Genomic DNA, 18,778 nt, shown 5'->3' with positions numbered 1-18,778 from the left:
CTACATGTTTGAGTTCATGGTTGTACAATTTGAAAAACAGTGAATAAATATGACTTTGGAAGAGTTTTCAAGAGAAAGCGCCATCTCGCTAAAATTCAGTTCAATTTTATTTTATTTATGCAACGACAAATCACATCAACAGTTGCCTAAGGGGGCTTTATATTGTAAGGTAGACCCGACAATTATACATACAGAGAAAACCCAGCAATCATATGACCCCATATTAGCAAGCACTTTGGTGACAGTGGGAAGGAAAAACTCCCTTTTAACAATAAACCTCCAGCAGAACCAAGCTCAGGGAGGGGCGGCCATCTGTCGCGACCAGTTGGGGAGAGAGGAGGAAGACAAGACAGAAGACATGCTGTGGAAGAGAGACAGATATTAATAACAAGCAATGATTCAATGCAGAGAAATTTATTAACACACAGTGAGTGAGAAAGGTCCCTGAAGAAGAAATACTCAGTGCATCATGGGAATCCCCCAGCACCCCACACCTATTGCAGCATAATTAAGGGAGGATTCAGGGTCACCTGATCCAGACCTAATTATCTGTTTTAGCAAAAAGAGAAGTTAAGCCTAAAAAGTAGAGAGAGCGTCTGTGTCTGAATCCAAACTGGAAGCTTATTACACAGAAGATGGGCCTGAAAACTGAAGGCTCTGCCTCCCATTCTACTTTTATGTACTCTAGGAACAACAAGTAAGCCTGCAGCGCGAGAGCATAGTGGGGTGATGGGTTACAGCATAGCTTAGGTTTGCAAAGTTCTGAACATCTGAACAAACCACAAGACTTGTAGAACAATGGCCTTTGGACATATGAGACCAAAGTAGTGATGTTTGGCCATAGTGCACACCATCATATATACAGAAAACCAAACACAGCATATCAGCGCAAGCAACCCAAACCAGCTGTTCAGTAGAGCGGTGAAGGGGTGATGATTTGAGCAAGTTATGCAGCCACAGTACCTGAAATGAAACACCGGTGTAAAAAAGAGTGGCTCAAATTCCTGCATCGAATCCTATGAAAACCTTTCGTTTTTCGTATCAGCATAAATGAATCCATTTGAGTTGTTCCTTTAGTGTTTCTTGGTCATTGAAACTTTGAAATGACCAGAAGAAAAGTATTTTACTACATAATCTTTGACGCAAAAAATACTGAGAAGTAGGAAAGTTATGCCTGCACACAACAAATATAGCATTACTGCAGTTCTGATTATGAACGCAGTGTTTTCTTTTGGTATCTACAGCAAATTATTTGGAGGTTAACTTACATGGGTGCAGGCAGTAACAATAACACTTCATTATGTAGAAAGACCACGAGATATTTATTCTGTGTTATTTTTTGGCAAATCCCTGACAGGCACCATAGATTACCCCTTGCTGTCATGTCTCTTTTAGGGATACAGATGATTTGAAAACACTCTTTTCATCCATGGGATGTCTCGCTCTAGTGTTGCGTTAAAGAACAGCAACAGTCTGGTAAATAACATGTCCAAGTGACACATTGTTCGTTGGCAGGAAGTGGAGTGAAGGCGGACAGGTCAGTGCCCTCAAAAACACTCAAGCGTATCCTGGCCTCAGCTCTGCCAGAGAGAAACTGAAAACAAACAAGAAAGGGCAAAACTGAGCCAAACAAGAAGTCTTATATATAAAGTATATTAGGTAGACTTATGTTGCCTTGTTATTGATTTTTCATATAGAGTTCATGTCTTATAAAATGATGAGTGCGGGGTATTGTACAGAAGATTCTTTTGAACTGATATGCCCGAGAGGAGAAGAATCGTGTCTTATATAATTTATCAGAAGTAAAACCCAACTTGTTTGATGTTCAGAAAGGCCTGCAGACAGACATTACACATTCTTGTAAAACACCAACTAATTGCTGAGGGTTCACAGGACTGGATAAAGTGTGCTAATTACTGTCAACTGTGATTGATAGATTGACGATCATTATCTTTAATGACTGTCATTTTCACTAAGGGCATCGGGTTATAGATAACATATTATCCACCTGCACAATAAAAAAGTGGCATTTTGACACAACTTGACCCAAATCATTGGAGTGCTTTGTCATTTGGCTTTCAAGTCCAATGCAATGAACAAAAATAATTTATGAAAACAAAAAAAAAGCAAAGAAACACTGAGACTGATTAAATACGACCCCCCCCCCCCCCTAAAAAAATAAAAAATAAAAATAAAAATAAAAAAACAAAAAAACAAAGAAAATACATGATGCATGAGGATCAGTGTGGATTCAGGGTTGGGAGATGCGCTTGAGATTGGACGTAGTGGGTGAGCGCTGTGTGGTGCAGGAAAACAAAATCAAAAGAAGGATTACAGGATCCCTGCCCTGCCCACCAGGCACCTGAGACGTGGGCAGACAAAGAAAAGAACTGACAGCAAAGTCCAAGGGTCATCACAGTTTAACACGCGTCTGCTGCTGCTGCAGTGTACTCTTATAACAAGGTCAAAGACATATTTCAAACAATGACCTGATTTTTAAGTATCAGTTGGCTGCAAAATAGCTCTCATTATAAAGCGAACTCGCTTCACTTTAGAAAATTTACAGGAGCTCTAAGATTTTTTTCGTATTCATTATTGATTGTGATGATGTCCATCACTTTAATAAACCCACAGCCGTGTGAAATCGCATTTGTGTCTGCTCTTGCCTCATTCCAACTAGTCAGAAGGCAAATTATTGACACTAAATAAATAAATAAATAAATACATAGATACATTAAAAGAAAAAGAAAAAAAATCAAACCGCTTCTCCTGAACCAACACAGTCACAGGAGAGAAGCTTCTCCACTTTGAAATGATAAAAATACTCCTGGACTTCTGTTTGCAGATTGGAGAGAAGATCGATAACAATCAAGGCACTGATTAGAAGAAAAGAGCCTATCTTGTTTGGATTGCTCTACATCAGATTTTTGAAAGTATTCAGGCCTGTATGTTACCAGTGTCTAGACAAATAAAACCAGACATGTTGACTTTCTGTAGTGATAAGTAAAATAAAGTCTCTCTGCTTTTCCCATTATAGATAACAAAGGTTTTCACAATTTTAATCTTATAAAGGAAAACGCTGTCTTCATGTTTCCATTTGATAGCGATCTTTCATATTTTGCACTCTATAAATCTGTCATAGAGAGTATATGAGTAAAGCTATAGGTATCGCACACACTTACATGGCTTCTATAATGCACCAGACTGTAAGGATAAGCTCAACCATAGCTGCTGAGTGAGCAACAGTCTCAGTGATCCAGAGTGACTTTAAAGATGGCAGATCAGCCGAGAACTGCAGATGAGAGATGAAAGGGGGAGGGAGAATCAGAAAAGGAGGACTGGAGGAGAAACGGGAAGAGATAGAGTGGGGTGAGGAGTTAATATCTCCCAAACGACATATCCTGCATATCATCCAAGTGAAATAACAGCAAGTCCATCAATGCAAATATGCACAATTACAGCTACTTGATATTTTAGACACGTCACGGGGATTTTGAGCTTGAACCTCAGACTGTGGTTGGAATCTCAGTATAACCAGCTGCAGTCTTGCAAAAGGATCAGCCCAATAATCTTTGTAGTATTAAACAACACATTCATTAGTCTGCATTGTGAGGGAGGATGTGGCCTTACTGAGCAACTGATTCCCACTTTAAACACATACAAGTCCTTAAAAACTTCACAGAGAATTCTGGGTACTGTCCTGATCTGCATCTCTTAAGCTAATCGTCATATAGATACCTAATGGTAAATCCTACAGTACGTTGTGTCCTTTAACAGATTTAAATAAATAAACTGTTGCAATTAAACCCCTATACACAGCAGTGTGTCCTCTGAGCTCTGAGGTTTCACCTGTCAGTTGAGGTTATCTACATTTTGAAGATGGAGCTCATGTCCAGTTTCATTTGTGGGGTTATTACAAAACTGGAGCTGGCTCTGGGTGATTTTTCAGATGAAACACACAGAATGTTAACATTATTTTTAAACATTTGACATTTGAGTAACTTCCCTGAAGCCCCAAGTCGTATTTCATCTTTGTTAAGTTATGTGCAAACATAAATTAGATACTGCATTAGCATGTGCAGAACACATTAAACACCATGTCCTTTTCCATCTCAGTCCTTGGCTTATATTTCAAGTAAATATGGAGATGGGCGGTCACATATTTACAGTGTGACTCAGTATTCATTGCTTTAATTAGAAAATAACATCTGAAAAATTTAAAAATAACCAATAATTTTCTTTTCTAGTGAAAGCAAAAGTAATTATAGACACACACATTACAGCACATTTCTCCATTCAGCCATGTTTAAGTGTATCTGGGCATTGTCGTTACATACGATCATCACAGTATACCCATTTGTTGACTCTGCTGTTTTAGAAATCATAAAGAAGTAGCATTCAGTGCTAATACAAATGTATTTCTCTGTTTGAGGAAATGATATAATAAGACAATTGATGTATAACAAAGTATTAGCAATTTGATTTGATTTGATTTGATTGGAGCTGTGGAGTTAGATATCCTATCAAAATCAGCCACATGTATGTGTTGTCTCATTATAACCCAAACAGAGACGCTAAATCATTCCTGCAGCCTCTTAAGTTTTCCTGAAAACAACCACTTGTGTTCTTGAGACACAAGGTTCAACCTGACAGCAGACCAAACTCTGAACCTTTCATATAGCACCCTGTCCTGCCAATTCCTGTCCCTATATTAAGATTAATTACACAAGCGGCCAGTATGCTGAAATGGGAAATTATATGCCCCCAGGAACGGGGCCGTTAGATGCTCTGTCTCAGTTAGTAGAACAGCTTTTAGATTGCTCTTGCATATTCTTATGCTGAGCAAAGCAGGCATGGGATTGGCTGTCCTGGTCTATTCTATGGGTTTGATAATACCTGGCAGAGGCAGCTTGGGATATGATGACACTGATTAAAGAAACTTTTGCTCCATGCCAGGTGGGGGCTGGAGTCCCTTTGTTTTTCTAATCAGTTGTTAATCACAGTGAAACAATGCGGCTCTGTGTGTTCTGATCAGATTGTTGGTACAAATTTTTCCATTCAAACAGAATTTATAAATGTGTCCGGTAGCATTTTGAACCGTATTGTGGGAATGTCTTACCTGGAGGCAAAGAGGAAGTAGAAATAAATTAGGAACACAACTATTTAAAGTTAATACAGCACACCTGTTAGCATACGGTTACGCAAAAATTCAACATTTCCATGTTAAATTCCATTATCCATTCACGATTCATTTTTATAGCAAGCTGCCAAATGTAAGACCAAATCTGTAAAATGTGTCACTATGTTTACTGGTAAGCTAAATTTTTCAGTTATTTAATTTTGTTTTATTTTTGAAAAGCGCTGTCTGCTAAATTACTATGAAAAAGGTGAGAGTGAAACATAACAGTCAAACATGACAGTGAGGGCTAGACTGCTAAACAATCAGCTGGGAAGTGTGTACTGATTTGACTTTGGAATTGTAATAAAGTAGCAAATTGATGTTCATTAGCACCTGAAACCATTTAAATTATTTTGCTATTAATTAATTCAGGTTTTGTCAAGGATGTTTTTCTATATATTAGCACAGCTTCCCTAAAGAAAAAAGATTTCATGACATGTCACTTTCATGTTTGTTGTTTTGGTGTTTTTACTTTGAGATGTTGTAAATCTTGCATCACATTGCACAAGACCTGCTGCCCATTTTTTGAGTGCTTCAAAGTTCCAGTTATTATCTTTTAGCTGATGTTTTATTCAAACTAACACAAGTGGAATGACCGTCTTTCTACAAAACTGCTTTATGTTAAAAACTTTGCCTCATTGTTACTGCATATTTAGCTCAAAATTTGATGCACTGTGCCTCTGAAACTAGGATTATATGCGTAACATTTCTGTGTTTTTCTGAGTCAAAGCTGCACGCAGACAGTAGACTGATGACTATCACAGACTTTTCTTTGCAATCATTGCAGAAACAGCATCAAAGGCCCTTCATGTATTAGAGGAAAAGCTTTGACCAACTTGGACCAGCTCAACCACCCAATCCCCCACTGTGAACATTACCAAGGGAAAATTCATGCCGAGAGAACTGTAGGGGAGCAGAGGAAAGTGTAGCACCTGGCATGTTATGCAATGCAACCTCCTCATTGTTCATTGTGCAGCTCTGTGTGCTGTGATTTGCAGTCTGTGACACATTATGTCCTGGACTGTGTTCGATCCTCTCACCAAGGATGGAAGCTGAGCTGGGCAGCTGGTGGCTGCTTCTAAACTATTTCACACATGACAGACTCTGTCAAAAATTTGAATAAATTCAGTTCTGAAGAACGACTTTGAAGAGAACGCTAATGACTAATGCAATGCTTTCAAGGCAAAAGGACAAAAGGGAATCCAAAATCTAAACACAACAGGCCCCAAAAGAGTGCACCTCTACTATTTTGTATCAGTTCATAAAACGAATATTTCAAGCTGCAGAGATGGTGTGTATGACACAGCACGCATGTGCTCAGTTTGTTCCCAATGTAAAGTTTTGGATTATCAAGGATGAAGGTCCAGAGTAGGGGTGGGTACTGTAAAATTATATCATGATATTTCAAGAAAACTTGCGATAGCAGTATTTCTGATGATACAGAAAAACTACTGAATGTTTTATCAATGCTTGCGGCTTGCAGGTAGCAGCATTCATACAGTAAGTGTAAGAAATGAAGAGCATTTCCCATTTTTCTTTTCCAGTGAGCTACTGTCATTGATGATACACTACCTAATTTGAAGTGTGAATCTATTGAAAAAGGTGCTAGCAGCAGCAACATTATAGTGCGATAGTAGTGACACAACATAAGTCAAATGTAAGCACAAAAGTAGCCTAGGTAGTGTTTTCTTTTGAAGTTCTAAGTAACAGTATAAAACAACTCAGTCACACTTTAGTTTAACATTAACTGAAGTAACTTAACCTTGTAACTCTTCTTCACATATTATTGTCACATAATATTGGGATATTGTATCTAGGGCCGAACTTTTTTAACCAGTTGCTTAAAGACCTGCTTTCCCATCTTTTTGTTCTTTGTGTCATATAGAGAGCAACTAGCAGGTACTCCACTGGGTAGTACTGGGTGGTGCAATTTATTTACATTTACATTGCACATCACCAGCTACTAGCATTCACTCCTTCATAACCTGGTAATACTAGACCAGTGGTGGTCAAGTGCTAAAACACATTTGCTGTTTCCAACTTGAACAGTTCCACAGTTTTCTTGCATATTTTGCAAAAGTACTGTGTTTTGCTGACGGTTGCTAAAGTAGCGCCCTTGTTCAGTAATAATTATGGTGGCTGAACACGTCTCTTGCTCGACATGCCTGGGCTTATTTCTGGTGCACTAGAGAACATAAACACATGATTATGTTATAGATGCTATTGTGATTATATATTTTTTTATCACTTATATATCTTTTTTTTACCATGTTTGGTTGTTAGTGCATGGGTTTACACAAAGTGTAAAAAAAAATAGAGCTATTAGCTATTTGCCAATATTTGGATGAACATTCATTAATGGGCAACAAATAAATTTAAAGAGTAAAGAAGAGAGAGCTGTAAGGTCATATTACCTTAGTAAAGACCCATAAACTACACAATTTTAGGGAAATCTTTGTATGTTTCATGTATATGAAAGAAAAAATTATTTTAAATCACCAAATACAAAAACATAAATGTCCTCATATTTGATCACTGGTTTTTTCACTATATATTTTCCACTGTGCACAATATTGTAAATTAACTTTTACAAAAGCTTTTTTTAGTCACTGAAATATTAGACTGTGTGCACAACTTGTGCACCACTGTGTGGCCCATCACCTACAATGTTATACAAAAGGTATTCATTCAAAACTGAGATCAATACTGAGATTCATGACAGACACAACAGCCAGCGCAGACAGTCGGGGGCTTTGGAGGTACGCAGCAATAGCCAACTGTGTTTTTATCTCATTTCTGTGTTTTACTTTCTACATTTTTCTATACGTGTCTTCTGGCTTCCACTTCTTTATATGTATACATTTTCTTTGTTGTGACGATAGTTGTCTGGAAAACTGAGTTACCCATGTAAGCACTAAAGAGAGAAAAAATAAAAGGGGAATGGGGGGAAAAAGTAAGATTTGAACAGTGGTTTTTGAAGCTGGCAAAAAGTCTCTGCTGAGGACAAGAAGAGAATACTAAGGAGAATTGCTGGAGCAAGCAGTAAGGCAGTGAACAATAAGTATCCATCTATCCGTCCATTTTGCTCCACTTATTCAGCTAAGGGTTGTGGTTGGGTTGGAGCCTGTCCCAGCTGTTATAGAGCAGGAGGCAAAGTATGCACAATATCACTGATATATTCTGCAAATTAAGATTAGCAAACAACTGTCCTGTGTAAAAAGTGCAATAAATAAAAGAAAATACTGTTTTTAGTAAAATGTGGGTAACTGTAATTGTAGGGGCTAAGCCTACGCTTGAAGCCACTGAGGTGTTCATTGACGGGGGTGACGCGATGCCACTGGTATGCTTGAAATTATTAAACTTGATACAGTCCAATAACCCCAGCCTTACTCATCTTGTCCTTCCACGATTTAACATAGCAGCGCAGTGGTCACAAACTGTTTGCCTCCTTCCAATCAACAACACACCTGCCGCTAATTACGCGTGTCTACCTTAAATACATTCAACACATCAAAAAGTGACTTCTAGCTGCATACATAGGGTATCAACCCAAAAATAGCTCCTACAGTAATAAGGAAATGCTAACACTGAATGGTGGCTGGAAGAGCATTCAAAACAGGCTTTAAGGGAAAGCTTGTGAAGATGAGAACAAGCACTGATCACTTAGTAACCAGAACCAAAGCTGTGACTTAAGACATGAAGGTGGATGTCTTCTTCATTGGGCACTGGCACCTCCTTATGTTGTTCAGCTGACACACATTTGTTACCCATTTGAGAGTTACAGAACAATATTTGTGTCCTTCATAATCAATAGTATTTGGCAGGCAATGTTAATGTGGCAAATCTCACCAATACTGATGAGTCACAGTAATCAACAATGTAACCCAACTCCAACTCATTCCTCTGGCTTAAATAGCAGAGGCTGGGAAGAATTAAGAATAATGGCTTCACGTTAGCACCAGATAGAAGTATCAGTCATGTGAGGATAAATGATGCAGTCAAGGGAAAGTGAAAGTCTTCTGCTTCTTTGTAAGACCTGATAACTCTTTCCAAACATATCTCGTCCTTCACCGAGATGTCAGTGCGAACCCGATTCAGAGACAAAAGAATGCAATGATTAAATTCCTGCCTTCAGCCACGGGGAAACTCGACGCTCGAGAGGATAACGCAAGCCAAGGTCACCGCATTCACATTCCAAAACATGGTTTCTTAGGTCTGTTTGCTTGTTGTTGTTTCCTCTGAGCCCACAGAGAGGAAAGAATACCAGAGACAAATCAGTGGAAGAACTATCAACATGGTGGACTGTAATCTATTACAGTGACGTTCCCAAGGATCAAAAGCAATGAGCTGCTGACTGTTTAATAAACTGCAAGCTTACACTGCAGTATGGTCTTAACTATGATTCATTACTGTCACTGCATCTTCTATGAAAATAAAAGAGGCGCCTGAGGAGGCTGCTGGATTCCAGCCACACTAAATTGCTGTAAATTGCCTCTGCATTACATGTAAAGACTTTTTGTGGAGTTCATTTTTGCTCTGTTTTCTTTCCCGTTCCCTTTATTTTACCACCAATTAAAAATGCATGAAAGTAGGAGTTTTAAGATCCTTGTGAGTTGCCAGGGGGTTTTCAAGTTTACACACTCAAGGCACAGTTTGATATTTTATTCATTAACGTGTTTCCTCACGTCATAATTATAGAGGTAGACTTAAGGAGCTTGCCTCAAAGTCAATGCTGACATTTCAAGGAGCAAACTGCAGTGACTCTTCTCCAGCACTTATGAGCTTCATCTGATCTTTTACATCAACAGCTAAATGAACTCATTCTGGCTGGAGACGATAAGAATATATTGAGTATATAAATCTGGAGAAAAAAGATCCCTTTTTATGGGAAAATTGAAAAAAATAGTCAAATCTGAAATTCTGTTTCATGCTATCCACTGAGAATCTGAAATTGTTGGTATCTATGTCTCAAGAATGTGCTGTTCTTGTGAGGCTGCAGCAAGTATTGCTTATTTGCATTTTAAATAACAAAATTAAAAAAAAACAACAACAACAAAGGTAGTGCTTATCACCGAAGAAAGCCTGTTTGGGAACCCAGCCAGAAACTGGTGGGAAGTGAAGGAGAACGCTTGAAACACAGCATACACACATCAGCAGGAGCATGGGCTCTGGTTTAAGGTGCTGCTCTGGCTAAAGCCAACACTTGGCTGACTCATTACAGCACCATGAGTACACTCATTAGTCAGTTTCTGTGGGTGCTGAAAACAGCTTAAAAGTGCCTTAAATGGTCACCAAAATTTACTGTGTACTAAAGCACTCGAATTATTCTTCAGAGTATAGGGCAATCTATAATTCATTCAGCTGGGTTCATTGTTATTCTCACTGGTGAAAAGGAGACTCTGGGGAATGTGATAGGGTCTCTTCTTACTATTAATTAGCAGAGCAGAGAGATTGGCTTTTTTTTTCACTTCTCATGAACATGACACAAGGCCGTTACTGAGTGCAGAATTTGATTCATTGCCATATAGCAGCGGTACAATTTGTAGTTCACTTTTCTTTGTAAAAGCTATCTTTTAAGCTATCTCTCAGCAAGGAAATATGAATAACAGTAAAAAAAAAAAAAAAATTAAAAAAGGCCAATCAAGTCCTTCTGGATTTGTCCACTGCCTCAGCGTTCATGGTTGAGCTTAATTGAGGGGTTTCAAAGACATATGGGAACCTCAGAACCGAATAAATAAGCTCAACTCAGTACAAGGGAAGCACTTTGTTGCTGTATTCATCCACATTAAACCAACAGAATTCACCAGAGATTGTTTTGAATAGTAAAGCAGTTTTAAATGTATCTTTGTGTCAACCAAAGCGCTCTTCTCAAATGCTACAAAAGTAGAACTACAGGAGTAGGGATATATCCCCTTCAGACACTATTAGGTTTATCATTCATTCAACTTCAAAGCACAAGGTTATGTTTATTACGTAAATATGTCAGTGAAGATGGAGTATTTGCATCGGGGGCATAAAGAAATGAAGATCATTTCCTCTTTTAAAGCTGCATTAGAAAAGGACTCTATTTTCTTTATACTCAGAAACTATTTGCTCGGGCTTTTACTGCTTTCCTGCTTTGGTGAGCAATCAACAGCATTTGCGCTTCTGACGATTATGATCAAATTTTCATTTCTGTTTTTAGAATGCATCAACTGCAGGATATAATAACAAAAGCACTTATTTAGATCTTAGTGCCTCTACAGGCTCGACTGTCATCCACTGTCAGCTCCTGCAGATTTTCTGTATAGTAGGGGGTGAAAGAAAACAGGAAAAAAAACACAAATGACAAAGTGTTAACTTTAGAGATTTGACAGGCAATAAAAAATCCCAGGCCATGCTTAACAAAAATATTAGGCCATTTCCCTAAGCCCAGGGATGTATTAGTGAAGTTGGAGGATATTCATTCATAAATAAATAATGGTGAAACAGCTTATAGGGACATCTGGCTTTATATCCGTATAGCTGCTGTGCTCGTGAAACCATGTATCATGATAAAGAGGATTCATAGCACCGAGCCTCATTAAAATATTGTTCCTGCAAGCCTTTTCTTCCTGTAGAAAAACATAACATTAAGAGTCATGTTATATTTCTTGTCCAAATCCAGCAATGTGATGGTTCACAGCAAAAACAGATATAATACTGACAGAACATATATTAGGTCAGGCTGCAAAGTTTATGCTGGATCTAGTCTAAGATATACAATTTACACTTGACCATGCATGACCTTTACAGTTTTTACTCTGCTGCCTTGATTATTTACTGTCCAAAGGGCGATCACATAAATATGTGTAGAGATTTCTAGACAGTGACACAGTGTTCCTTTGTGTTAAACGAAACATGATAAATACAAGTTCAGGCTTTTTGCTGTAATTTAAAGCATTGAACAGAATAACTGCATTAACTTTTGAGGAACTGCATTTGTTTGTGTACGCAATCCATCTTTTTATCCTTCAAACTTCATCATTTTTGTGATGCTTTTACTGCGCCTATCTTAATAATGATAATAATGGATTGGATTTATATAGCGCTTTTCAAGGCACCCAAAGCGCTTTACAATGCCACTATTCATTCACTCTCACATTCACACACTGGTGGAGGCAAGCTACAGTTGTAGCCACAGCTGCCCTGGGGCAGACTGACAGAAGCGAGGCTGCCATATCGCGCCATCGGCCCCTCTGGCCAACACCAGTAGGCGGTAGAGTAAAGTGTCTTGCCCAAGGACACAACGACCAGGACAGAGAGCCCAGGGATCGAACCGGCGACCTTCCGGTTACAGATACGCTTCAGTTGATTGTTCTTGGGTCTTTATCCTCTAGTTTTATCTTCAGCAAATTAAATGCATGCTCAATGAGGTTGAGATCCGGTGTTTGACCCATTGCATAATATTCCACTATCTGACCTTCAAAAACTCCTGGCAGCTTTTGCCGTATGTTTTGGGTCACTGTATCTGTGCTGCGAAGTGCTGCGAAGTGCTGCACAATCAACTTTATCCCATATGCCTGAATATGAGCAGAACACATTGCTCTACACACTTCAGAATTCATCAGAATTCATCCAACTTCCACATCATCAGTAAACACCAGTGTAATGAGCTCCCAGTATTTGCTATCACAAGGTCATTTCTCTATGGTCAACTTGCATAAGGACATCCTCTGCCAGCTGGAAAGTGCTATTCAATTGGCTTGAGTTTTTCTTTACTATGGAAAGGATCCTGTGATCAACAACCACCGTTGTGCTCAGTGGACAATCAGGCTGTTTGATGTTGCCAAGTTGATTTTTTTTTATCCCCCTGATTGTTTTAAAACTGTTTATCCAACCACCCCTAAAGTTTCTGCTCTCACAATGTTGGATTTGCTTTGTTGTTGCAGCTGGTGGTCTATTTCTTTTGCACTGATATCTTCTAATCTCGTAAAATAGGGAACTGCGAAAGTGAGAGTCTAGACTTCAACTGCATCTTGCTTTATTTATTTTTTTAAAGCTGTTGTGATGACTTACAGACGCAAAAATAATGAAATTTGTCTCATTGCTGAACTGCAATGAGACAAATTGCATTATCCATTATAAGATTTTTGTTTCCTGATTTGTTACAACTACAATGAGGGACACGGCTAAGGGTGTAATTTCCTTAGAATTAAAAGGAATTTAAATATATTTTATCTACACAAGATACAAGAAGACACAAATTATCCTGCAAGCAAGTAGTGAGTATCTTCCACGTATTCCCACATAAAAATAAGCAATATTTCCACAACTTATTCTGTGAATGCACTGTACTTTCAGGGCCACGGGCTTGACTCTTCAGCTGTACTCTTATAGTACATACAGTGGGGCAAAAAAGTATTTAGTCAGCCACCGATTGTGCAAGTTCCCCCACTTAAAATGATGACAGAGGTCAGTAATTTGCACCAGAGGTACACTTCAACTGTGAGAGACAGAATGTGAAAAAAAAATCCATGAATTCACATGGTAGGATTTGTAAAGAATTTATTCGTAAATTAGGGTGGAAAATAAGTATTTGGTCACCTCAAACAAGGAAAATCTCTGGCTCTCACAGACCTGTAACGTCTTCTGTAAGAAGCTTTTCTGTCCCCCACTCGTTACCTGTATGAATGGCACCTGTTTGAACTCATCATCTGTATAAAAGACACCTGTCCACAGCCTCAAACAGTCAGACTCCAAACGCCGCCATGGCCAAGACCAAAGAGCTTTCGAAGGACACCAGGAAAAGTATTGTAGACCTGCACCAGACTGGGAAGAGTGAATCTACAATAGGCAAGCAGCTTGGTGTGAAAAAATCAACTGTGGGAGCAATCATCAGAAAATGGAAGACATACAAGACCACTGATAATCTCCCTCGATCTGGGGCTCCACGCAAGATCTCATCCCGTGGGGTCAAAATGATCATGAGAACGGTGAGCAAAGATCCCAGAACCACACGGGGGGACCTGGTGAATGACCTGCAGAGAGCTGGGACCAAAGTAACAAAGGTCACCATCAGTAGCACACTACAACGGCAGGGAATCAAATCCCGCAGTGCCAGACGTGTTCTGCTGCTGAAGCCAGTGCATGTCCAGGTCCGTCTGAAGTTTGCCAGAGAGCACATGGATGATACAGCAGAGGATTGGGAGAATGTCATGTGGTCAGATGAAACCAAAGTAGAACTTTTTGGTATAAACTCAACTCGTCGTGTTTGGAGGAAGAAGAATACTGAGTTGCATCCCAAGAACACCATACCTACTGTGAAGCATGGGGGTGGAAACATCATGCTATGGGGCTGTTTTTCTGCCAAGGGGACAGGACGACTGATCCGTGTTAAGGACAGAATGAATGGGGCCATGTATCGTGAGATTTTGAGCCAAAACCTCCTTCCATCAGTGAGAACTTTGAAGATGAAACAAGGCTGGGTCTTCCAACATGACAATGATCCAAAACACACCGCCCGGGCAACAAAGGAGTGGCTCCGTAAGAAGCATTTGAAAGTCCTGGAGTGGCCTAGCCAGTCTCCAGACCTCAACCCCATAGAAAATCTGTGGCGGGAGTTGAAAGTCCGTGTTGCTCGGCGACAGCCCCAAAACATCACTGCTCTCAAGAAGATCTGCATGGAGGAATGGGCCAAAATACCAGCTACTGTGTGTGCAAACCTGGTAAAGACCTATAGTAAACGTTTGACCTCTGTTATTGCCAACAAAGGTTATGTTACAAAGTATTGAGTTGTATTTTTGTTATTGACCAAATACTTATTTTTTCCACCCTGATTTATGAATAAATTCTTTACAAATCCTACCATGTGGATTCATGGATTTTTTTTTTACATTCTGTCTCTCACAGTTGAAGTGTACCTCTGGTGCAAATTACTGACCTCTGTCATCATTTTAGGTGGGGGAACTTGCACAATCGGTGGCTGACTAAATACTTTTTTGCCCCACTGTATAAATTGTGATAATGACCAATCTCCCTTTCCTACTTACAATAAAAAAAATAAACACCATCAAACATTGCAGGTTATAGGCCTATCTTATATACTTCTAAGACATTATGCACTACTTAAAATTACATATAGTTCAATTATTTCTTCTTTCATGTATAAACTTTAAGTGTTACCCCTTTATTTTAGTATATTTCAGATATAATAGATTCCGTTCTAGCGGAAATACACAATTAATTGTGGGCCTTATGAAAATGAGTTATTTCTGTGATATTTTTCATATTTAAAATGTATGTTTCTGTAAAGCGTTGAGAATTATTTTGTCCTCTTAGTGAAACGGTAGGGCAGCAATTGCATTAGCTACACTAACTGAATAAGTACTCATTTTCAAGAAAATGCTTACAACATTAATGTTCATTTTACATCATTATTCCAGAAATGTATGCAAATACATCTATGCAAAGGCAATATTCAAGTACCTGTCACCTGCTCAGTGCCAGGTTTGAGTTCTTTATGTTTTATCCCACACTGAAAGTAATACAGCCAAAATAGAAACTGGCCATCAAAGTCATAGTGAAAAGGCTCTCACTATAAATCTGCTGAGCTGTACAAAAGGTTATTGCACCTGTCTGATTCTGGTCATGCAACCAACATAAGAAGGGATTTTTAATACATACTGCAAGCTATGCTGCAAACTTTGAAGATTCCTAGTCCTGCCGATACATGGTCGCTGTATAGTAATTGTTTATTCAGTTATACTTTATGCTGCCATATACTGATGAATACTTCCATATATCGTCACAATAACAAGCTGCCGGCTGAAGTCAAAATCTTGTGTCAGAAAATGTTTCCTCTATGAGACGCACACAATATTATGTGAAAGGTCATCCACCTTTCCACAATGCATACCCTGAAGTGGAGAACCCAGCGATATCAACTTTTAAAATCACTTTTATAAGCATGTTGTTTTCATAAGAGAGGAAAAATCAGTGGAACACTGCAGCTGCACTGCGATTGGATGTGCATGTGTCTATGTATCTATATTAAAATCAACTCACCGTTCGGATGGCTCTGATCAACATCAGGAAGAGTGACGATTTCTCTCAGTGCTAATCTTGGGGTATTTGCTTTGTCTGAGAACACTAGATAAGAAAGGAAAGGAAATGACAGCAGGGAATAATAAAAAAAAAATTCAATAAGAGGACAAAGAACAAAAAAAGAGAAAAAAAAATAAAAGATTCCATTTTCTTTGAAATTTTACTCATCCCGAAGCACTGGTGGATCCCCAGGTGCTTAGATCTGAGTCTGCAGGTACTGAGTACCATTCAGCAGTCCTGATGACAGGAGGGATATGGCCTTCAGCCAAAAGACCACACACAGGCCCGCTCGCATATACACTCTTCACCACATCTGCAGTTTTTGCCCCACCTCCACTCTGCTCTGCTGGTGCCTTGGATCACTGCTCATGTTGTCCAACACTGTTCCGCCTGGGAAAGATCTCAACTATCAATCTCCAAGCTGTCAGCCATGCTGACCCATCAGACCCCAGACAAATCCTGCAATAGAAATCAAACAGCCTTTTTTCTCTGTACTGAAAGTCTGTTGCTGTTTTGTCCTGCTTTGAACATTACCCTGATTGAGTGGTCTTGGAAATAGAGGACTGATAAAAACTCAACCTTAAAAGCGACAACAGGAAACAGGAAAATAAGCAACTAATTGGCTGCTACAAGGAGAAACATCACCATGAATGCTTATACAAGGGCAGCAGGTTTTATATCCGATTTAATGCATTTTTTTTTAAATGAACAGAAAATGTCAAAATCTTACAGCGTTTATAAGCACAACTGCCAAAAAATGTCTTCTCTTTTAAAAATCTCTAAAATTGACTTTTACTGAACTCAACACACCTACCTTTTTATTGAATAAAATGACTTACTGTCACTGTAACTGTTTGCAGCTGCCACTATTCTTCTTTTATACGCGAGACCTCAGTAACTGCGAGGCTAGACACTTTATAATCTGTTGTTACAGACAGGTTCATGTTGGTGACCTTTATCTGTGCCAGCACATGCATATTATGCTTAGGGTCTTGCACCTCTTTGCTCGTACCTCTCTGTCTCTGTCTTCCTCTGGTCCTTCCCTTGAATTCTAACCTCCTTTTCCTGCTTTCTAAAATCAATTATTATTGATTTTGCTGCACTCTCTGGGGTGGAGTCAAAAGAGGGGACAAAGAAGATAAAACCACAGGCGAATTGCTAAAGTAACTTCACTGTACCTCAGGGGACTGGTATTATCGTGAGAGGAGACTCAGATGCTGCTCTGACTCCATTTAAAAGCACTGGAGAATAAGAGTAAATGGCATCCTTCGTTTACCAGGAAATTTCAAATGATGCATGAAGTGGATGTCAGCCAGCAGCTGACTGGCTGTCCTGTTTGATAGTGTAAGCTGACAAGTTGATAACAGTCAGACAGACAGTAAGAGATATTCAGATGCCTCAAAATTTAGGCAAACACCACTATGGCTTAACGGCTGCTTTACAATGACCCATGACAGAGAGCCAGTAACGAGGCCTCTACATGTGGCACCTAAATGCTGATTGTTCTTATCTGGTAACGAAATGAAGAATCTGATTTAAAAAAAAAAAAAGAACATTTATCAAAGATCTTTACACAAAGTATTAATACGACCACTATGAAATATTTTATAGGAGAATAGAAACTATGCTAAACTAATAATAAATTCATGTTTTTTTAAGGGTTCTTTTAAAAAAAATAATCAGTTTATTTAAAACATAATTGTAAATTTGCAGTGTCTCAGAGCTGGAAGTTTGAAGTATTACTGGGAATACCTCATATTTTACCTCCTGCCTGAAAAAGATATGTTTTATCTAATTTGTTGCAAAGGATTGGCAGAAAATGATCTTCTTTTAACTTGTCTTGGGAACATGCTCTGCTATTCTGCTATGCAAGTTTTTTGTTTGTTTTTTAAATCCCTTTTCACTGACACAGAAGCCAAAAGGTGGATGGAAAAAAACAAAAATCTGACAAGTGATTACGTCTTTGAGTAAAAGCTAAGCTCAGACTTGCTCCCATCTGCACTTCCCACCCCCGGACCTCGATATTCTGGAACCAGTGAAAGCTTGAAATAATAACCCTGTCCAGAAATTTAGAGCCTCTTATGTATTTCAAAACCTTGAGATCTCAGACAATAGTCTCTACAGCAGCGAGACAATAACCAGTAAATTTTGTGTGCTCATTCACTTGGACATCCAACCTAGCTCACGTTGATATTGATAAAAAGGGAACTTTGTACTCCAGAATGCCCTTTCTTTTTTAATGCACTAAGCTTTGAACAGTGTTCTGAAAACTGACCACATATAGGTTTGCCTGAATTATAGGTAAGTCATGCTTTTCTGGCATTTATCAATCTCGAGCTGTGCAACAGTAATGCACACAATCTTACCCAAAGACTACTTTTTTTTTTCTTCATTTTTTTTAATGATGCATAAACCAAGAAAACACATGAGATGCATTAGGAGTCATGCTGTGGGCAGATTTGTTAGAGAAACACTCCCCCTAGTGTAGGAATAGCTATACCTCAACATTACACAAAGTAAAAGCACAACAACCAA

General features: G+C 38.8%; 1 long non-coding RNA gene across 1 annotated transcript; it reads right to left on the bottom strand.

Moving 5' to 3' along the window:
* Positions 1-206: 206 nt before the first annotated feature.
* LOC143418525 (uncharacterized) lies at positions 207-16,724 on the bottom strand. Its single transcript, XR_013098511.1, has 3 exons — positions 16,575-16,724; positions 16,205-16,288; positions 207-361 (listed from the first exon to the last, which is right to left on the bottom strand). It is a non-coding gene; the product is annotated as an uncharacterized LOC143418525 (long non-coding RNA).
* Between the last annotated feature and the right edge of the window lie 2,054 nt (positions 16,725-18,778).

This window comes from Maylandia zebra, linkage group LG4, assembly GCF_041146795.1.
Source record: "Maylandia zebra isolate NMK-2024a linkage group LG4, Mzebra_GT3a, whole genome shotgun sequence".
NCBI lineage: Eukaryota > Metazoa > Chordata > Actinopteri > Cichliformes > Cichlidae > Maylandia > Maylandia zebra.
The sequence above is the reverse complement of the archived record's forward strand: the minus strand, read 5'-3'. Positions and strand labels throughout refer to the sequence as shown.